We start from the raw sequence: 20,011 nt of genomic DNA, 5'->3' as shown, positions 1-20,011 counted from the left end.
GGAATTTGGAAACTTCATGTCTGTGCAGTTAAAGGTGATTTAAGAAACCCGAAATAATTATTTCACAAATGAATATGTTAAAGCTGTAAATTGATATATCAAAAACCACAACCTCAATATAGCAATTTGTCTTTTTTTTCCCTCTTCCCTGCAATAGTATATTCCACAGCTGCCTGAATTTACAGAGCCTTTAAGTCTAATCTCATGAGCCAGCCTAAAGGGCTTCTTAATCATCCATTGAAATGCCAGAATAATTGAAATTGTCTTCAGCTGACAGTCAGGCAATAATGAATATTTTACTTTGCTGATTGCATGTCAAGGTTACATACAGCACTGCAAACAGACCTAATCCAATGGATCTCACAGCTAACCTTTCCCAGCATGGGTTGGCTCTAACCTTTGGCATGTGGTACAATACCTACTGCTTTCCCCCTCCCCTTTTCACCTCAACTGAACTGGTGCCTACCAAACTAAAGTAGGCTGGAGGGCGAGACAATTGCAGCATGAGCAATGTTGTCGCTGGTTTTCTATGACTCTCAAAAGTTTGGGAAAGGTTGTAGTTAAAGGTTTCCCCAAAGGAAAACAAATAAGGAAATGCACAAGTAGTCAATCAAAGGGGGTATGGTATGAAAGAGACTTCTATGTGAGTCAGTCCTGAATAAACTCCTCAGACCTGTCTTAAATACAGTAAGAGTTCTCTGTTCTAAATGTAGTGATTGTTCAATGGCGTATTAGTGACTATAAAGAAGAACAAAAAGAATCATAAATTTGTTACTCTTTCTACAGCAAGTGAAACAAGTATGAAATGTACCCAGTGCAACCACAATAATAATTACAGTACTATTTATTATGGCAGCACCTGAAAGTCCCAGTCGAGATCTATTTACTATGATAGCACACCTGAGAGTGTGCGAGGTGCTGTACATCCTGTCACAAAAAGCTATCATCTAACCAGACAAAGGGTGGGAGTAAGAAAGTATTGTTATCTTCACTTCACAGATAGGGAACTGCGGTACAGAAATTAACTGACTTACCCAAGGACACATGGGAAATCTGCGGGAAAGCCAGGATTTGAATCCAGATCTCCTGAGTCCTGGCTCATAGGGCTAACATTTGTCACATTAGAAAATAATAGGGGAATTCTACAGATGTGTAGAAATGAGATTTTCCACCACCAAAAATATTTCAATATTTCAAAAAAAAAAAAATTCACTCCAAATCGGGGCTTGTGTACATTGCCTGCTGGATTGAGGGACAGCGATCGATCCAGCGGGGGTCGATTTATCTTGTCTAGTCTAGACGCAATAAATTGACTGCCGAGCACTCTCATGTCGACTCCGGTACTCCACTGGAGTGAGAGGCGCAGGCGGAGCTGATGGGGGATCAGCTGTCGACTTACCACAGCGAAGACACAGCGGTAAGTAAATCTAAGTACGTCGACTTCGGCTACGTTATTCATGTAGCTGAAGTTGCATAACATAGATCGGTCTTCCCTCCCCCCGCCCCACCCCCTGTGTAGACCAAGGCTCAGAATGGGCGGGGGGGGGGGGGAGAAAAAAATTGATTTTTTTTCACAGGAAGGAAAGATGAAAAAAATCCATTTCAGGAGAACCAAAACAGAAGTTTTCAGCTTGATGGCTGCCTGAGCTCTCCTGCTGCCCACCGGGGCCATGGGCAGGCTGGCTGCCTTGCTCCCTAGCTGCCTGGCTTCCTGGGCTGCCTGACAACCAGGGATCCTGGGAGCCCAGGGGGCTGGCCAACTAGGGACTTGGCCAACCACAGATCCCTAGGAGTTGTGCTGCCCAGCTTCCAGGCTGGCCTGAAGCAAGAGGTGATTAGCTACTGCTCCAGCGTGGACTCTAAGGGAGTCCCAGGCGAAGGGGGCTGCTACAGGCCATGTGGCATCTGCCCCCAGCATCCACAGCAGAATCTCCCCATCCACCACTAGATTGCATTGCTGCCTCGGCACACATAAAGCACGTACTGTTCTGTTAGCCCCTTAGGATGAGATGGGAAGTTCTTTGCAGGCTCCCACTTATTAAGGAAGAATTCCAACGCATTTGGGCCAAATTCATCCCTGGAGTAACACAGCCAAAGACAGTGTCATTGTACCAGTGATGTACATGCCCCATTGTGCTTTGATGTAAATATTCATGCTGGCAGGAGTGCCGCCAGCTTTTTTGGTGCCCTAGGCAGCAGAAGGTCCTGCCTCTGAAATACTGCCGACAACCGGGGCGGCCGCCACCCCCCAAATGTGAGCACACTAGGCAACCGCGTAGGTCACCTAATGGGTTGCGCCAGCCCTGCATGCTTGGAAGTCGTAAGGATGAGCTGGAACAAAGACTGATGTCCAACTGATTGAGGAGGGACCTTTCTGGGGCTGAAGGAACAATTTAGAGGCAGTTGTGATCAAGGTAACTATGAGGTTCTTTTGTGCCTTTGTTAGTCTTTACTCTAATACTAGCTGAGACAGGATCAATTCCTGAGTTTCTCCTTGCTCAGCTTCAGTTCAGGAAAATGATCCTTATAATTCTCCTGAGTTAAGAGTGAATAAATGCTGAGGGCTGGATCACTGGGTCCCACTGGGTCCCTGCCCCTTTGTACATTCACCCATGGGATGGCCAGAATCTGACCCGAAAGTGGAAAATCAGGCATCATGACTCCCAAGCCTGTTCCCAGCTCTCTGACACTGACCATCCATGTGACCTTGTTCAAGCCAGTTAGGCCAAAATTTGTAAAAGTGAGTGTTGAACTCAAACCCACATTTAATCATACCATGTAATGTGCTGCTTTTCAGAGGAACTGTGACCTTCCAGTTCCTAAAGGTGACATCACTTGAAGCTGCGGGTGCTGAGCCTTTTTAAAAATCAGACTATTTATTTACATACCTAAGTATGGACATAGAACGGAGACAAATTTTAGGCACCCATGTTTGACAAAGGTTAGCCTTTAACTCTAAGGTGCTTTGCTTTGAGCTTGTTGTATAAGATGGAAAGGATAATCTCTACCCACCTCACGTTAATCAAATATTCCGAGATCCCCTCATGATAGGTACTATGGAAGGGCAAAGTGTTAAACGGGTACTGAAAAGTACATTGGTGTGATCTGTTATTGCATAGAGACGAGGGTCCAAATCCTCTGCTGATCTAACTCCACTGACTTGCACCAGGCCTTCACTTTAGGCATTCACCAGAGAACTGGGATAGACTCACCAGTCTTGATTATTATTAAATATATTACACCTAGAGGCCCCAGCTGATGTCAGGGACTCATTGTGGTGGCTGCTGTACACAAACATAATAAGAGAAAGTCCCTGCCCTAGGGACAGAGCATGAGGGGTGAAACAGAAACTCAGAGCAGTGACGTGTCTTTCCCAAGGTCACACGAGATAGAATCCTGGTCTCCTGAGTTCCCGTCCAGTACAGTATCCAGAGCACCACGTTCCCTCTTGATTCCTAGCTCTTGATTTAGGGCCTATTCTGCCAGGGAAGAACGTGACCCTAAGTGTTCTAGGTTTCATTTCTTGCTTTGAATATCTTTAACAAATAATAAAGATGTTAAAACATTAAAAAAGAAAAGCTAAACTAAAGCAGTTCTGTCTGCCCCAGGACACTGCCCAATATTCTGTTAAGCTGCCACATAAGGACTCCGTAGCATGAATGAAAATATTGTTTCAAATGGTCGTAAAAGCTTTAATGAGATCCCTAAACTCTGAGCATAGGGCTAGGAACAAGCAGGTGGCCACCCTACATTCAGCTTCTTGTTCCTGTACTCAATTAAACCTGACCTGTTATTAGTAAGTTTTTGATGCCCCTGTAATGAGAACATGAAACCTATTGAAGGCCGCAGCCCTTGTTCCTGAACAGCCGGTAGGAGCGAATCAAAGTGGAATTTCACACCCAGTGAACACGACAGAGATCCTTAAATATGTGAAATAGTGGAAAGTACTTTATCCTTTAGAACTGATTTTCATTTATTTAAATTTTTCTTAAATCCCCATGTAAAAGGATAAACAAAGCCCTGGATGTTGTCGACACACACTTAAAAACTCCAGGTCAGAAAATGGGGTTGCCACATCACCAAGACTCCACTGATGTCAATTTTCACCAGCTGAAAATCTGGCCCAGAATATAATAGAAGCTAACCAGTATAAATCAATTAACACATCAGCACATTTCCTTCCCCCCAAACCAAAACACATTTCAACTGATAGATCATTCAGTTGATCATTCAAATCTCTAGGTACCTTAGTACACCATTAATAATACAATTCAGTATATTCACTACAGTGAAATAATATGATAATAACAAACCAATAGATACAAGGAGCTTGATTTAATCCAACTCAAGCACAGAGCTAAGCCTGGAATTAGTTCATTAGCCAAGCCCATTGTGGCTAGGTGTTACAGGGCAATACCTGATAGCTCAACTGCTGAACTGTAGCCTTCCGCTTTCTTTAGGGTGACCAGATAGCAAGGGTGAAAAATCAGAATGGGAGTGGGGGATAAATGGCATCTATATAAGAAAAAGCCCAAATATTGGGACAGTCCCTATAAAATCAGGACATCTGGTCACCCTAGCTTTCTTTCCCCAGGTTTTCAGCGTTATCCAGGAAGCATGCAGCGGGAATGGTCCTGAGGTGCTGCACCGTTCAGATCACATTCTGGATATGAACTTCCCCAGAGTTCAGGTGTGTTTGGTCTCCCTCTCCCACATAAATATTGGGAGGGTTGTATTTAAATTAATTAGTTCTTGAAACTATAGATGGTTAGTTAGTTAAATGCAAAACCAGAATAGGAATCTAAGTTCTGTTCCTAGTTTGCAGTAGTGTTTCATCCCTTGAACCCACAATCTCTGATTTAGAAAGCTAATGCTTCACCCATTAGGCCACTGGGGACTTTAGTAGTGTTATAGTTGTGTAGGTCCCAGGATATGAGAGAGACAAGGTAGCTGTAGTAATATCTTTTATTGGACCAATGATTGTTGGTAGAAGGTAGAAGCACTTGAGCTTCAATGTGAAGCTTGAAGGCTTGTAATTGTCATGACCCCTGGATCTCAAACCCAGGCCTAAAGGGAGTAAATACACTCCAACCCTCCACCTGGCAGATGCTAACAATGGCTTACCTGGGACCCATGCAATCCAGCCCTAATGTGAGCCTCTGCTCCGAGGCCCAGTGGGCAGAGTGCCAGAGTGGCTGGTTGATCGGGCCACTGGCCTTGTTTAAGCCAGCAGCTGGAAGAGGAAGCTGTGTAAGAGATTGGGCTCCATCGTGCCTCCTGCAGCTTGATTTCAGCCATCCAGACCTGACTTGGCTCATAGCATCTGCCCTATGGTTCCTGACTGCCAGTTTGGCTTCTGCCTCTGGTATCCTAATCCAGCCTGATGATGGTTCCTGCCTTGTGGTTCTGATCTCTAGTTGTCTCCAGCTTCTGGTATCCTGACTCCTGTCTCACGACTGCAGACTCTGGTTCTGACTATTAGGTCTGCCTGCACATGACATGGCTGTGACAATACCTTCCACAGGGATGCTGGAACTGGGGGCAGGAGGGGCCATGCCTGCCTAATTTTTAACAGGGGCATAATTTGGGAGGCAGGGGGGTGCAAGCCTTGGGCAGCTGCGGAGCAGGGCTGGCAGAGGCTGTACTTCTCAACGGCGTATCAGCTCCCTCACCGTGAAGTACAAACTCTACCAATGGCACCAATCTCTTTCCGGGGGGAGGCGGGGGAGTAAGTGGGTCTTGTCTTTGAGCCTTCTTCCACACCACCCATATTCCAGGAAAAAAATCTCTATTCTGATGCTCTGATACTATGGTGACAGGCTGGAGTATAAGTCCCTTAAGACACCCCAGTGTGCCAGGCTCCCTCCTGCCTGACAACCTACTTATTCCACAAGGACGACAAACAATGAACCATGTCAACATCATGTCATCAACACTCCCATTTCATAGAAAAGCAAACAAAAACCTTCTTCAAGCAAACAGTCACCATCCTCCAAGGACCAACTTCTTTGTTCTTGGGCTGCCTTTTGGGTTACAAATTCCTCAGGGAAAGGAGCATGTATTTATTTACATCTTGTACAATGTATTGGCACGTCATAAATAATGAACAGATAAATAACCAAAATAGGTGGTGGTGTTATTACAAGATCACCTACAGGACTTGATTAAGATCAGGTCCCATTGTGTTAGGTGCTGTGAAAACATAACCTAAGTGGCAGCCCTGCACTTAAACGCTTACAAGCTAAATTGATAAAATAAGGAATGGGAGAAATGAAATATTATTATCTCCATGTTATAGCTGGGAACTTAGTCACAGAGATATCAGGTGACTTGCTCAAAGTCAAACAGGAAGTCTGTGGCACAACCAGGAATATACACACACACACACACACACACAGAGCATACTCCTCCCCCACCCAACAAATCCTAAATTTAAAGAACATTGTTAAGGTTGCAAAGTCAAGCTCTGAAAACTTAGAACATGCCAGAATTAAGGTTGCCTGTGTCATAGGTGCCAACTATGTGGGTGCTCCTGGGCTGGAACACCCACAGGGAAAAATGGTGGGTGTTGAGCACCCACTGGCAGACCCCCAGCTCCTCCTCTGCCCCCCCAGTGATTGCCACCTGCCAGCAGGCCCCACTGATCAGCGCCTACTCCGTCCCTCCCCGTGCCTCCCACTCGCCACAATCAGCTGTTTTGCGGCATGCAGGAGGCTTGGGGAGGATGGGGAGGAGCAAAGGCACAGCAGGCTGAGGGGAAGGGGCGAAAGAGGCAGAGCGAGGGTGATGTGGGGGTGGGAAGAGGTGGGCTGGGCCTTGGAGGAAGGAGTGGAGTGGGGATGGGGCCTGGTGCAGAGCCAAGGGTCGAGCACTCCCCAGCACATTAGAAAGTCAACACCTGTGGCCTGTGCAATCTTAATTTGTCCCACTTGTGTATATGCCGTATGATACAGTCTTTAATTACATGATCACAAGACCCCTGTCTCAATGCACAGGATCGACCTGCTCTGTGTGTGTGTGTTTTGTAGAAGCACTATGTTAGTATTTGTTTGATATGAGATTTGTATGATTTTCTATGAAATTTACTCTTTTCATATATCACAGTCCGCAATCGCATGTAACATATGTATATAAGGCATTCTGTCTGGGCATATGAACCACATGTGCTGTTTTACACACCAGTTCAGGCCCATGCAGTTTGGACTCACTCCTCTATTTGCTGCATCAGGCATTCCACATTTCCGTATATTTTTATTTTTACTTAAGCTGCCATATAAGTGACCTTGCCCGCTCACCCTTAAAATTCCACCCAGCCGAAAGCTCCAAGTCCTGCCTTCGGGCCTGTAACTGTGGACTCTGTATCCCAAGACAATGGAGCTAAGAAGAAAAAGAAACATTCCACTGGGTCATGTGTGCGTGTATCATGCATGGCACAAGATACTGGCATGCAAATCAGCAATCACTCCATTAGCTTGTTAAGTATTTTGGAGTGATACCATGCACAGTAGGAGCCACCAACCACAGTGGAAGTATCTTGGCCATTTGATATTCATGAGAGGAGGAAGATTTAAGAAGAGAAAAGGAGTGGGGGTGGGGGGGGAAGGTAGTGTGGGCTTTCTAATGTAAACACCATTATCATCTGAAAATCAATTAGCTCCTTGCACTGAGGGAATGAGGAGACTAAAGGCCTTTCTGAACAGCTATTGTGAACCTGAGTTATTTACTTTAATTAAGAGGAGACAGAGTGGATTATTGTCTCAAAGTCAGGAGTTGGGAAGAGTCAGAAAATTACACACTACCTCACTGCACAACAAAGCTGGAGTAAGACACAGGCTCCAGACCAAGCAAAGTCTGAAAGACGTTAGCTTTTAATCTGGATTCATCCTAACTAAGGAACAATTGGAAAGAAGCAAGGCTCAGACCCTTCTTGCTAAGCAGTAGATGCAATATTACATTGGTTGTCACTGCCAGGAGCTGAGTTGCAGTTTAATATTGGGTCAGCGGGGGTCGGGGCAATTTTTTGCCTCTAGAAGGTTTAGAATTAGAGTGCAAGGATTTATTCCAGGCTCAAACTTGCTACACTAAGGCATTAGTTGTGGAATTGTATTTTCTCCAGCCCCTTCTTCAAACACCATTCATGATCAATATATTCTTTTTAAAAACTATATGATTGTTAATACAAAGCTGTCACCTGGATGAAGATACTTTTATTTTATATTTTATTTTATTTTTGGCTCCTGTTGAATTCAAATGGTTTGGATTAAAAAGAAGAAGAAGAAAAGGAATTTGGCAAGTGACTAATCCACAATATTGTCTAATTTGGCATATGGAGCCCCTCCCGCCCCCCATCTCCTGGGAGATATCTAACGCTGAGATGTTGCTTTGCATCACGGTGCCCACTTTTACTCAGCACACACTAAATATGTATTAAGTCAGTCGAGCATGGCAGCTTCTGAAGGAGTTTCCACAGTTTGCTGGGTAAATAATGATCTTTTTATAAATCACTTAAATACGTATCTACCCCAAAGACTATGGTGGTGGCTCAGGGGAATGCTGATTTGCATTTTAAAAATTCACTCTATATGTGTTTGTAAGTCACTGCAGCCTGTCACATTGATTCTTATATGCTCCAGGTGGGGATTTGGGGCCAGATTCTGCTCTCAAGTTCAACGACGTACATACTGAGTAACATCACTGAACTCGGCAGACTAAAGTCAAAATGGGCAACCAGTTTGCTCAGGGCAATTACTCAGGATTTACATCACTCTAACAGAAAGGCAAGGTGGGTGAGGCAATACCTTTTATTGGATCAACTTCTGTTAGAAGTGGTAGAAGTGGGGAGGCCACGAGGCTCTGTCTCTACGTCTGTGGCCCCACCCCCTGCTCCTCCTCTTCCCCCCGAGGCCCCGCCCCCTGGCCAGGCTGGAAGCTGGACCCAGGCAATGGTAAGAGCTGCCCATGGAGCATTGCATAGGTATTGGAACTTAGGTTGCAGGGGGTGCTTTTGCACCCCCTAGCTTGAAGTGGTTTTCATTATATAGCGAGTTTACAGTTCGGTTCAATGACTCTCAGCACCCCCACTACACAAATTGCTCCAGCACCCCTGGAGCATTGTGATGATTAATAACTTAAAGCACAATACAGATATTACTGTATTGTAATATTGTCATTCTATATACATAGACTATGCACTATATGTACTAGTAGTTTACAGGGCACATGTATTTTAATTGTATATAATTCAATACATATTTTGGAGGGATACTAATGCTTTCTAACACCATCTTCCCCAAAAGCTTTTAGTCTGACGATCAAAGTACTGATATAAGATAAAGAACGAGATGCTCAGCTGGCACAAATTAACGTCATTCCTATGAAGTCAACGAAGTCACTGATGTTTCTCCTGTATTGAAGTCAATGTAGGCATGTTGATTTACCCCAGTTGAGGATTTGGACCCTTCCATTAAGTTTCAAGCAGGAAAGGAGCATAAACATGATAATCATGGCCATGTCTAGACTTGGAAAGCAGGGCAAGTTTAACACCATGTTAGCTAGCACGTTTTAGCTATGACACTAACTAAATACTAGTGCAGACAGGAATTAACCCCTTTAAAAACATGTTAGGTGGTCATTGTCCACGCTAGGCTCCTCTGTAGACTTGACCTCAGTCAGCTGACATGCTAACGTTGTCCCACCTTGCCTGCACTTTTAAACATGCCCTAAGTCAGACACACCCACATTAGTCCAAGAGACAGATATTTATTCTGTTAAAGGAGGAGAAAAGAACAGGCTGGAACAAGGCACCTCCAAGAGCACCTCCCCTTGGACCTGAAAAGTGGGCTTCGTCTGTCACAATAGAGGCCACTCCATTCTCTTCTCCGGCAACCCCAGGCAAAGGGAGTCGGACAACGTGCCTGCCGCGGAAGGGGGAAGAGGACTGGAGAAGCACAGAACGTTGATGGGGGGGAAATAACAGTGAGGCGGGGTAAACGCTGGCCACGATGATGTGAAGAGACAGAGGAACTAAAAAGTAATTTCCCTAAACTTTTAAATATAACTTTAAATATTAGTAAAGCTTAAGCTGCTGCACACAAAGGCAAGTTTCCTTTGAAAGAGTTCCAGAAAACCATGAAATGCTGTCGATAAGGCTGTGCCAATTTGTAAAGCTTGCCACAATCTCTGGCTCACGTTTTCTCTCTCTCCCTCTCCTCCCCCCGCCCCCCACCCGCTCCATTTTTTTCCCCATTCTTTCTTTCTAAAAGCTCCCTGCACTTTGTGAGTCAGAGAGGCTGCGATGACAACAAATACAATCTTTATTTCTGAAGCGGGAACATCTTCTCGGCAACAAGGACAGAGAGTGCAATGTCCACATTTGATTTATTCAATGGAAATAATGTCAAAGTGGCATTTGCAAAGGCAGATTAAAAGATTTTGATGGAAAGCTCCTAGTGGGGGTGATAGAAGTAAACTCAGTCGAGTTTTTTCAGCCTTTATTAGCAGTTGTATTTGGCCTTAATTATAGGTTTGCTTGGGCCTGACATTTTGTCAGTGTGTTTGCCTGGAAAGATTGAAGCAGAGATAAGGATCTTTTCTTTTTTAATGGAAAGAAAAATATGTTTCACTCCTTTTTTTAAAAAAAAATGGATTTCTTATTAGCTTAATTGCAATGTTATTACTATTTATTGTATTATGCTAGTGCTTAGAGGACCCAGCTGAGACTGGAGCTCGGTGCTGTACATACACATAAGAGGCAGTCCTTTCCCTAGTGAGTGTATAGCCTAAGCACACAGACAGCCAAAGTGTAGGAGGGGAAACAGAGGCACAGAGAGAAGAAGGGACTTGACTAAAGTCACACAGCAGATTAGTGGCAGAGCCAGGAATAGAACCTACATCTCAGATTCCCAGTCCACTGCCCTCCTACTAGACCTGAGCAGAGCCACCTTTAGGGGCAGGAAACCAAGGTGCCAATTTCTATGGTTGCCAAATCAACATCTGTGCCAACATCTGTGGGGGAGAGGGCAGATTATGTTGTTCTTTTTTCTCCTTAGCCATTCACTGGGCACCAAAACATTTTTCCACCCTGGATGACAAAGTCCTGGGCTGATCCTATGCTTCAGGCAACCTTACATTCCTCCTTCAAAATCTTCCTCAAGTTTCACTTCTCATTACGTTTCCAGTGCCAACCTTCACTCCTGGCATCTTTCTGGTCCCTGGTCCCTCACACTGCCAGGGTGATAAAGCACAGAGAATGAAAAACAATTAGATCAGAAAAAGCGCATTCAGAATCAAATCTAACAAAGGCACTAACAAGAGGGGATGAAACTGAAGCCTGAGTCTTGTCTTGATGTTACTTCCTGTACTGGCCACCTTTCCCTCGTTTCTTACACCTCGCTGGGCTGTGGAGAATTCACCACTGCACCAGTGACAAGAAGAGTAGCTGGGGCAAAGTATCTACATGGAAGTGGTACATTCCTTTCTTTCTCCCCATGGTGGATTCTCCAGAGGGATCCTGGGAGAGGCCAGGTGTATGTTAGAATGGATCTGAGGGATGGGGGCATCCTGAACCCTGGTGATTCCTCGTGGTTATGGAGTGGGACACAAATCAGGACAACTTTCTGGACTAGGGCCAAACTAGAGCCTGGCTACTCTTGTAGAAGAGGGGTAAATCCAATGTGGGGAGGAATTCAGGTGATGTCTGACTTAAAGATCCTAGAAACAGTCACTCATGTCAGGGCAAATTTGGCCTCCTCCTTCACAGCAATGAATATCCTCCAGGCAGCATGCAGGGCAGATCCTTCAAACTGGATGAGGCAGGGCATAGATGACAGCACGCTGCCCCCTGCTTGGGCTTATGGTGATAACTTGTAAGCTAATTATAAGGATCATTTCACCCACTGTTGAAATACAGCTCCCCCATTGGGGTGAGCTGCTTTTTAGCTGCCAACAGGAAAGCTACCATACTATTTTAAGCCATTAAGTGAAGATCATGCTGTACCCAAATGAAAGTTGTGCTATATCCTAGGCCAGCGCTTCTCACCCTTCCCAGACAGCTATATCCCTTTCAGGGGTCTGATTTGTCCTGCCTACCCCCAGTTTCACCTCCCTTAAAAACTACTTGCCTGCAAAACCAGACATAAATATACGAAACTGTCCCAGCACACTGGTACTGAAACTTTGCTTACTTTCTAATTGTTATCATATCATTACAAAATAAATTGATTGGAATATAAATATTGTACTTACATTTCAGGATCTAGTATATAGAGCAATATAAACAAACCATTTTCTGTATGAAATTTTAGTTTGTACTGACTTTGCTGGTGCTTTTTATGTAGCCTTCATAATACTAGGCAAAAATCTAGATGAGTTAATGTACCCCCTGGAAGACCTCTGTGTGCCCCCAGGGGTACATGTCTCCCTGGTTGAGAACCACTTCCCTATGCAAAAGTATAGGGAGAATTGTGTGAGGTAGAACCTCATAATCCAAAGGACAATCTGTGAACTGGATGGAAAGCCACAGAGAGGAAGATTCTATGTGTTGATAGTGTTGGGTCCATGTTTTGCTGCCTTCTAAATTACACAAATTCATACCAGGGAAAAGGTCAAGCCCAGCTCATAAAATACCAACCTTCAATGCCACCCACCACTCCTTTCCACAGCCACCTCCTCAGAGAAAGGCTTTTTATCCTCTTTGGGGGGTAGCTCAGTGGTATGAGCATTGGCCTACTAAACCCAAGGTTGTGAGTTCAATCCCTGAAGGGGCCATTTAGGGATCTGGTGCAAAAAAAAATAGTTGGGGATTGCTCCTGCTTTGAGTCTGGGGTTGGACTAGATGACCTCCTGAGGTCCCTTCCAACCCTGATGTTCTATGAAGACCCCATGCAGACAAAGGGTCTGAGGCAAATCTGCATAGCTCCTTTGGTTCAGATTTACACCAACTGAAGATGTGGCCTGGGGCTTTAAGCACCTTCTACAAGATACTGAGTACCCTAAACCCCCATTCACTTCTAGAGCACAGCAACTTACAGGGACCATTCAGGACACTTGAAGGTGGCAAGCCACTAACATATAAGGTAAGTCAGGGCAAATCAGATCTCTAGTGCCACCTCACATAGTATGGAGTAGGCATCATCTTGGAAGAACCAATCTTGCAGTGGGCACATGGCACTGAGATTAATGTCACTGTGATCCTTCTGCAATAGCTCAGAGGTTTATGCAGATAGTTTCCACAAGATCTACTACAGCTTGAAGGTCCTCTCCCCACCTCCCCCATTGCATTTAGCATGTCCTCTCCTCTGTGCAATAAAGCTAGGGGGGTGATATTGCTGTCTAAGAATGGAATAATACTCACCCACAGGAGTTGCTGTGACACCTAAACAAGTAATCTTTGCAAAGGTCTTTGAGACACTCTGAAAAGTACAGTGGAGAGTATTTGTCACCCCTGTAATGTCTCAGCAGTAGCCAAGTGTTTGACATGGGACACACTGCTACCCTTGCTAGAGGAACTACTCGGTTTCAACAGAATAGCCAAGAGAACAACAATCTTTACCTAGACATTAGCAGCTCTAGGAAAATGTCTCTGCCTTTGCCCCTCCAAAGGAGTATTTTTATTAGTGCTGGAGATCAGTAAACTCTCCTCTACTTGGTGTGTGTATGGCTGGTACAGTCACTCAGTATGGGGAAGGAGAGAGAGGAAGACAAGCTTCACCTACATCTCCGAGTAGAATCACTTGTTGCACACTATGTTTCTGCTTCTGTGGAAAACCTCCCTAAAAGTACTATAAAGCTCTGGATGATGGGCCATTGGCATTCGAGTAGTAGACAGGATGTCAGCTTCCTACTCAAAGTTGCCACCTTTTGCTTACCTGCCAAGGCAGACGGGACTGGGACTGTGCCAGATTTGGATTTGGTGGGCCCACACTGAGAGCTGCAGGGTGTCACAGCCACGATGAATGCAGAGAACATTCTCACACACCAGAGAATGGTGCCTGGGCAGAAGAAAAAGGAGTGGAGGGAGAAGAAAAAGAGAAGGGAGGAATGAGACTGATGGAAGTAGGAGGGGAAGGGGAAGAGACAAGAGTGAGAGAAAGGACAGATGTAAGAGGGATTAAAGAGGCAACAAGAAGAAGAAATGGAATAAAGGAAAGGAGACCAGTTGACCATGCTGAGCTAGCTGGCCAAGCAGGATTTCCCAAAATATAACCATGATAGTGTCAATTTAGGAAAAACAAGTGGTGATAGTCTTCCCACCACTATCTCTTTGAACTCAAAAATGTGCTCTACATCAATGTTTCCCAGACTTTTTCCCCAAGGAGCCCTTTGGCATCTGATTAGATGTTCTGAACTCTTTTCATTTCTGATACTACAAGAATGACCCCAACAGCATGGGGATGTCCCTGCCAACATGACCTCTCATGGCTAATGCAAGGTCACTAGGGGGACCATACTTCCCGTTTTGGCTGGGACAGTCTCTTTTTTAAGCCCTGTCCAAGCCGTCCTGACTTCTTTTGCAAAAGTGAGGTGCGAAGGAACATATGGGAGTGGGAGCGAGTGATGATGCCAGCTTCGCGCAGGAGGCAGCCTGGGAACAGGCAAGCAGTTATGCCAGTCCCAGCCTTGCGCAGGGGGCAGGTAGGGCTTGGGTGAGCAGTGATGCCAGCCCCAGCCTTGTGTGGGTGTACAGGCAGGACTCGGGCTAGCAGCTCAGGCCAGCTCCACATGGGAAGGGGGGCAGGACTCAGGAGAGCAGCTTAGGCCAGCCCCACATGGTGGGAGGGCTTGGGCTCGGGCTAGCCTCACATGGTATCCTGTGTTCCCATTGGGAAAATATGGTCACCTTGAAAGTCACACTATGTGGAGCACACCATTTTGAGAGCAAAAAGTGTATCCTCCATGCAGCAAAAGTGCCAAAATACGATTCTGGCATGTTCTGGACCTGTGTCACGGGATGGAGTCTGGGCATCTGAAGACTCCATTTTGGGAACCACTGCTCTAGTTCAGACAAGAATTATATCAGGGAGGTCTTATGGCCTGTGTTATCCAGGAGATCGGACTAGATGATTACACCAGTCCCTTCGGGCCTTGGAAACTATGAATCTTTCTGAGTTTCTTTTCTGAGTCATCTCGAAGGTGGGTAAAGCACCAAGACATTCATTCCAAGCATTCACTGTCTGAAACTTCAAAAACTATGACTTTCCTGACACACAGGTGCTTCCACATGTTTCTTCATATGTTTCCATGAAATATACGTTCGGAACAAAAAATACCTTTCCAGAATGCAAAGGATGCCGGGCTGTCGTGAAGGCATGGGCAACAATAAACAGTATGACAGGACTATCACTGAAGTAGAGGGGGCAGAGGTCACTGACACTTAGCAGTGAATTGTCTCACAGCTGAAATTCAACAATTGGCTTTGAACTACATGGGGGACTAGGTAAAAAATACAGCTGGGGCATTGCATACATGTTCAGCAATAAAGAAAATCTCATTTGGGAGCTCTAGGTGCTACCGTAAATAAACCAATAATAGTCATGTCACTTTATTGTATTATTAATGATGTGTTAGGGCAGTTAGCACCTTGGATAGGCATTTTTTAAAGTTAAATCTATTCAAATATACCACTAATTATAATATTACTCAATTTCCCATCAACTATTTTCTATAATCAGTCCTGATTTCTGCAAATGTGTCCAGTAGTCACAAGTGTTTGCCCTATAGTTTATGTGGAGAAATTTCAACCTGTTGGTTGTTTGGGGCCTGTTCACTTGGACTATTTGCTCCTCATGGTGAGTGATTGGTTATCTAAGGCCAAGTGTACACTAGAAACTGTTGCAAATAAAGGTGCAATTGGTTAGAGGTGCGATTTTCGATGATATTTCTATACTGCCAAAAACCTTCGTGTAGACACGGTTACCCAGATGTAAAAGTGCTTTTGCCACCACAGTTTATTTTCCTTGGTAAACCATTAGATCAGCAAAAGCACTTCTAAGATGTGCCCACACTAGGAGGTGCACTGATACAGGTGTACCAGTCTAACTATATCTGCAAACCTCTTCTAGCGTAGACCTAACCTAAGTCAGTTGGTATTTTTTCTGCCCTCTGATTGGATGACTAGCCATTTTTAAAATCAATAACAAATGATGAGTGATAAATCACAAATAAGGAATGGCAAATGTTCTTGCTCATGCATGAATCCTCTCATTTGCATGCGGATCTGAGCACTCAGGTATGGAATAGCCAATCCCCAAACATCTGTGTTAACAAGACCCTCTTTCCACGTATTGAACAATAAGTCCAGTGAATGAGGTCGAACCAAACAGCTATTCAAGATGTTCATGGGGCTGCATCTCCATATACAGCTCCACAGCTCCTGTTTGTCCCAGGGGCTATCTGTTGGCTATGCCTGTTGTATAATATTCACTAAGGGCCAAAGTTCTTGGAGTTGAACTTGCCACTGGCGTGTCTAAGGTCTGTTTGCAGTAAGAATCCAGGGACATATCCAGTTAATCTTGCCCTGTAGCATATTCTTATTCAGCATTGGGCACAAGCTTAAGTGCTTTCCTGACTGAGGCCCAAATCCTTTCCCTTGCAAAATACCTGTTAAAGTCAAATGAGAGTTTTGCCTGAGTAATATTCTTCAGGATCTGACCCTGTATTTCTATGGTCAGAACACACCCAATGAGTAGGGAAGAACAGGAGTACTTGTGGCACCTTAGAGACTAACAAATGTAGTCTCTAAGATGCCACAAGTACTCCTGTTCTTTTTGCGGACACAGACTAACACGGCTGCTACTCTGAAACCAATAGGGGGAATACCCTGATCATTCCGGTGGGAAAACAGGAGAGAATGCCAAACTTTTTTTTTATTTTCCTTGGTCTTCCGATCACAGCCAGCCTAAGAAAAGACTAGGTGGGGGAAGAAATGTATCTAGTGGCTTATTGCTTTAGCAGAAGTCTTTCTGCATTTGGTTACAGAGCACACACAAAAAATGGGAAGCAGAAGATATAAAAGAAAGCAAAGAAGCTGAGAAATGGAAAGATCAATCGCTAATCCCCAGAAAGTGCTGTTTGTGGGCAGCACGTCTAAGTTGAGAAATCAAAACCTATTCCTCATAAAATAATCATCACTAGAACGAAAAAGCCTGCAGCATAAATTATTTCCATTGGCCCCCATAATGCAAACTGTTATTTTTATACTCTAATGTATCACTCTTGCTTTCAAACTGTGTCAAAGTCCTTCGTATCAACACAGTATTGGAGGTTATTCTGCTCGCTGTAGAGCTAGTTCGAGATACAATATCTCCATCGACATCATGGTTTCTACCTAGCAAATTAATTCAGAGCATGTCGACAGTGCGTAATTTTTTAGTTCTTTCTTCTCTCATATTTTCTTTGTGTTTATGTCTGATTCAGTTATCACTGAAATACACATTTTAATTGTATTGTACAAGATTCAAACTTTCTCTGCTTTGAACATTCACAGAAACATTTTCACTCAACTTACCTTCTCCGCTGCCTGAAATCCTTGCAGAAAGTTGGCGTGTGTACAATATATATATATATATATTTGGCCAAACCTATAGAGGAATAAATAAGCCCAGATGAAGTCCACCACAGGGGCAGATTTTTCAAACCTCTGTGTTCGTATTAAATATGCAGTTGACATGCATGAGTACTTTCTATGTTTGCAAATGGGCACATGGCATAATGAAAATCTGCCTGTGCATGTAGTTATTGTTATTATTGTTTATTATGTCTACAGCGCCACAGGTGTGCATGGCACTTTACAAACCCAGTACCTGAGCCGAAGCCCATGAAAGTGATTGGGAGACTTTCCATTAATTTCAGTTATGGGGCCCAAGGGTCCCAACTTGCAAAAACCTAGGCATGTGCTGAATATTAAGCTCATGGGTAGCCCCGATGAAGTCAGTGAGATTACTCACATGCTTATGTGCATAAACATTTGCAGGATCAAGGCCCAGTCCAAGATAAGGTGCTCACCCTGAAGAAGCAGCAAAGAGTCCTGTGGCACCTTATAGACTAACAGACGTTTTGGAGCATGAGCTTTCGTGGGTGAATACCAACTTCGTCTACATGCATCTGACGAAGTGGGTATTCACCCACAAAAGCTCATGCTCCAAAACCTCTGTTAGTCTATAAGGTGCCACAGGACTCTTTGTTGCTTTTACAGATCCAGACTAACACGGCTACCCCTCTGATACTTGTCACCCTGAAGAATTTGCTGTCTAGCTAGCGAATGTGTGTGTATGTGCTTATACATATGCTGTACTCTAACATAATATTACCCAAGTATAAAAAAAATTTCATGCCAAGTGAGATGATAGATTAGCCAGGGACAGCAGGGTTTAAACTTTAAATGCTGTAAACTAAGTATAGAAGAGCTGGCTTAACCTGGCTGTAGCTGGCTTTGCTCCTCCCACCCTTCCTGGCTCTTAAGCTCACACTTACCTCCTGGGGGCAGGTTTCCTGCAGCCTCCTCTGGCCTCTACCTTAAAAGCACCTTATCTACTAAATCTGTTGTCAGTCATTCCTGTTCTCTTCCTTGCAGCATTATGCAGCAACTATGCCCTCTGAGGAACAGGAGAGGACAGTAAATGCAGAGCATGCATGTCTGGGGGAAGGGCAAAAATACCATCAAATTTCAGAGCGCTCAGCTTGGTGAGTTAAGAACCCTGCATCTGACAGCAGATCAGTAGGGGAGACAAAGTAGGGGAGACAAAGGTGGTCTCAGCACACTTCCTAGTGGGCAGATGTTTGTATCGTTAAAGAGCACCTACAGTGCTGCAAGCGGTGCTCTTACTCCGCAAACGTGCCAAGGACTGAAACGTTGCGTGGAAAGTGAAAGTGAACATCCCTGGATGTGGGCTGGCCTAGTCAGACGTGATGCCGACCGGTGGAGCAGCGTAGGAATGATTATGCTGCTACATTTCCACACTGGTCCTGTTTGTGCCGAAATGGCCAAAACTTAATTCCATTGATGTCCGCGAGAGTTTGTCACAGACTTTAATGGGATCGGGATTTGACCCAAACAGAGGAGAACAGTTTCCAGGGATTTCATTCTAGCACTTTTCACCAACTTTAAAGTCACTTGGCAGCAGGGTTGGAGGAACTCACTCCTTTAACCCTTTCATAGCTGGTCCTCTCTCTATCAATCTCCTCCATGAATCATTCAAATGGTTCATCAATTCTTCCTCAAAGCCATCCAGTCATGCTTCCCCTTGAAAACAAGTGACATTTAAAATCAGAGCAATAATAATGATGGCAAAATCCATCACAACACACGTCACACTGGCCTGAACTTGGACCTTCATCTGTCCACCTGGTATGTCGTGCATCTGTACTGAGTTGTGTGGATATTTAGATTGAAATCTGCTTGGGAGAGGGACCACGTAGCTTAGAGATGGGCCTGAGCTGCAAAGTTTAGATCTTGAGGCATGCTTGGCCAAAGCTTGGCAGTGTGTGGAACAGGGTGCCATCTTGGCCAGCAAGCCAGTGATTGAAACGGGGACTTCCAAAGCTATTAGCATGAGCTGCTAAAGCTCCATACCTGGAGTTGAACCGGATTCCTATCATCTCTGGATTGGGCACAGAGTCGGATCTGTAGCATACACTGGGTTACATCTGTCTCCACCTATCTGTCCATCTGGGTAAACAACAGCACCTAATGCACTGGATTGTCACAGGGAAGACTGTCAGTGTTCAATAAATCATCAATAACACACTTCCGGTATCTACCTAAACTACAGCACCTAATGCACTGGATTGTCACAGGGAAGACTGTCAGTGTCCAATAAATCATCAATAACACACTTCCGGTATCTACCTAAACTAAGGGGCAGCTCTTCAGCGGCTGTGATTGGGCATAGCACTGTTGACTTCAATGGAGTTCCATCAATTTACACCCACCGATGTTCTGACCCTACCAATATAATTTCCCGTTCTGGTTCTAGCGAATGAACAAACTCCTCCATAGTGCCCCTACCCTCTCCAT

Source organism: Gopherus flavomarginatus, chromosome 1 (genome assembly GCF_025201925.1).
Source record: "Gopherus flavomarginatus isolate rGopFla2 chromosome 1, rGopFla2.mat.asm, whole genome shotgun sequence".
NCBI lineage: Eukaryota > Metazoa > Chordata > Testudines > Testudinidae > Gopherus > Gopherus flavomarginatus.
Note: the sequence above shows the minus strand (reverse complement) of the source record.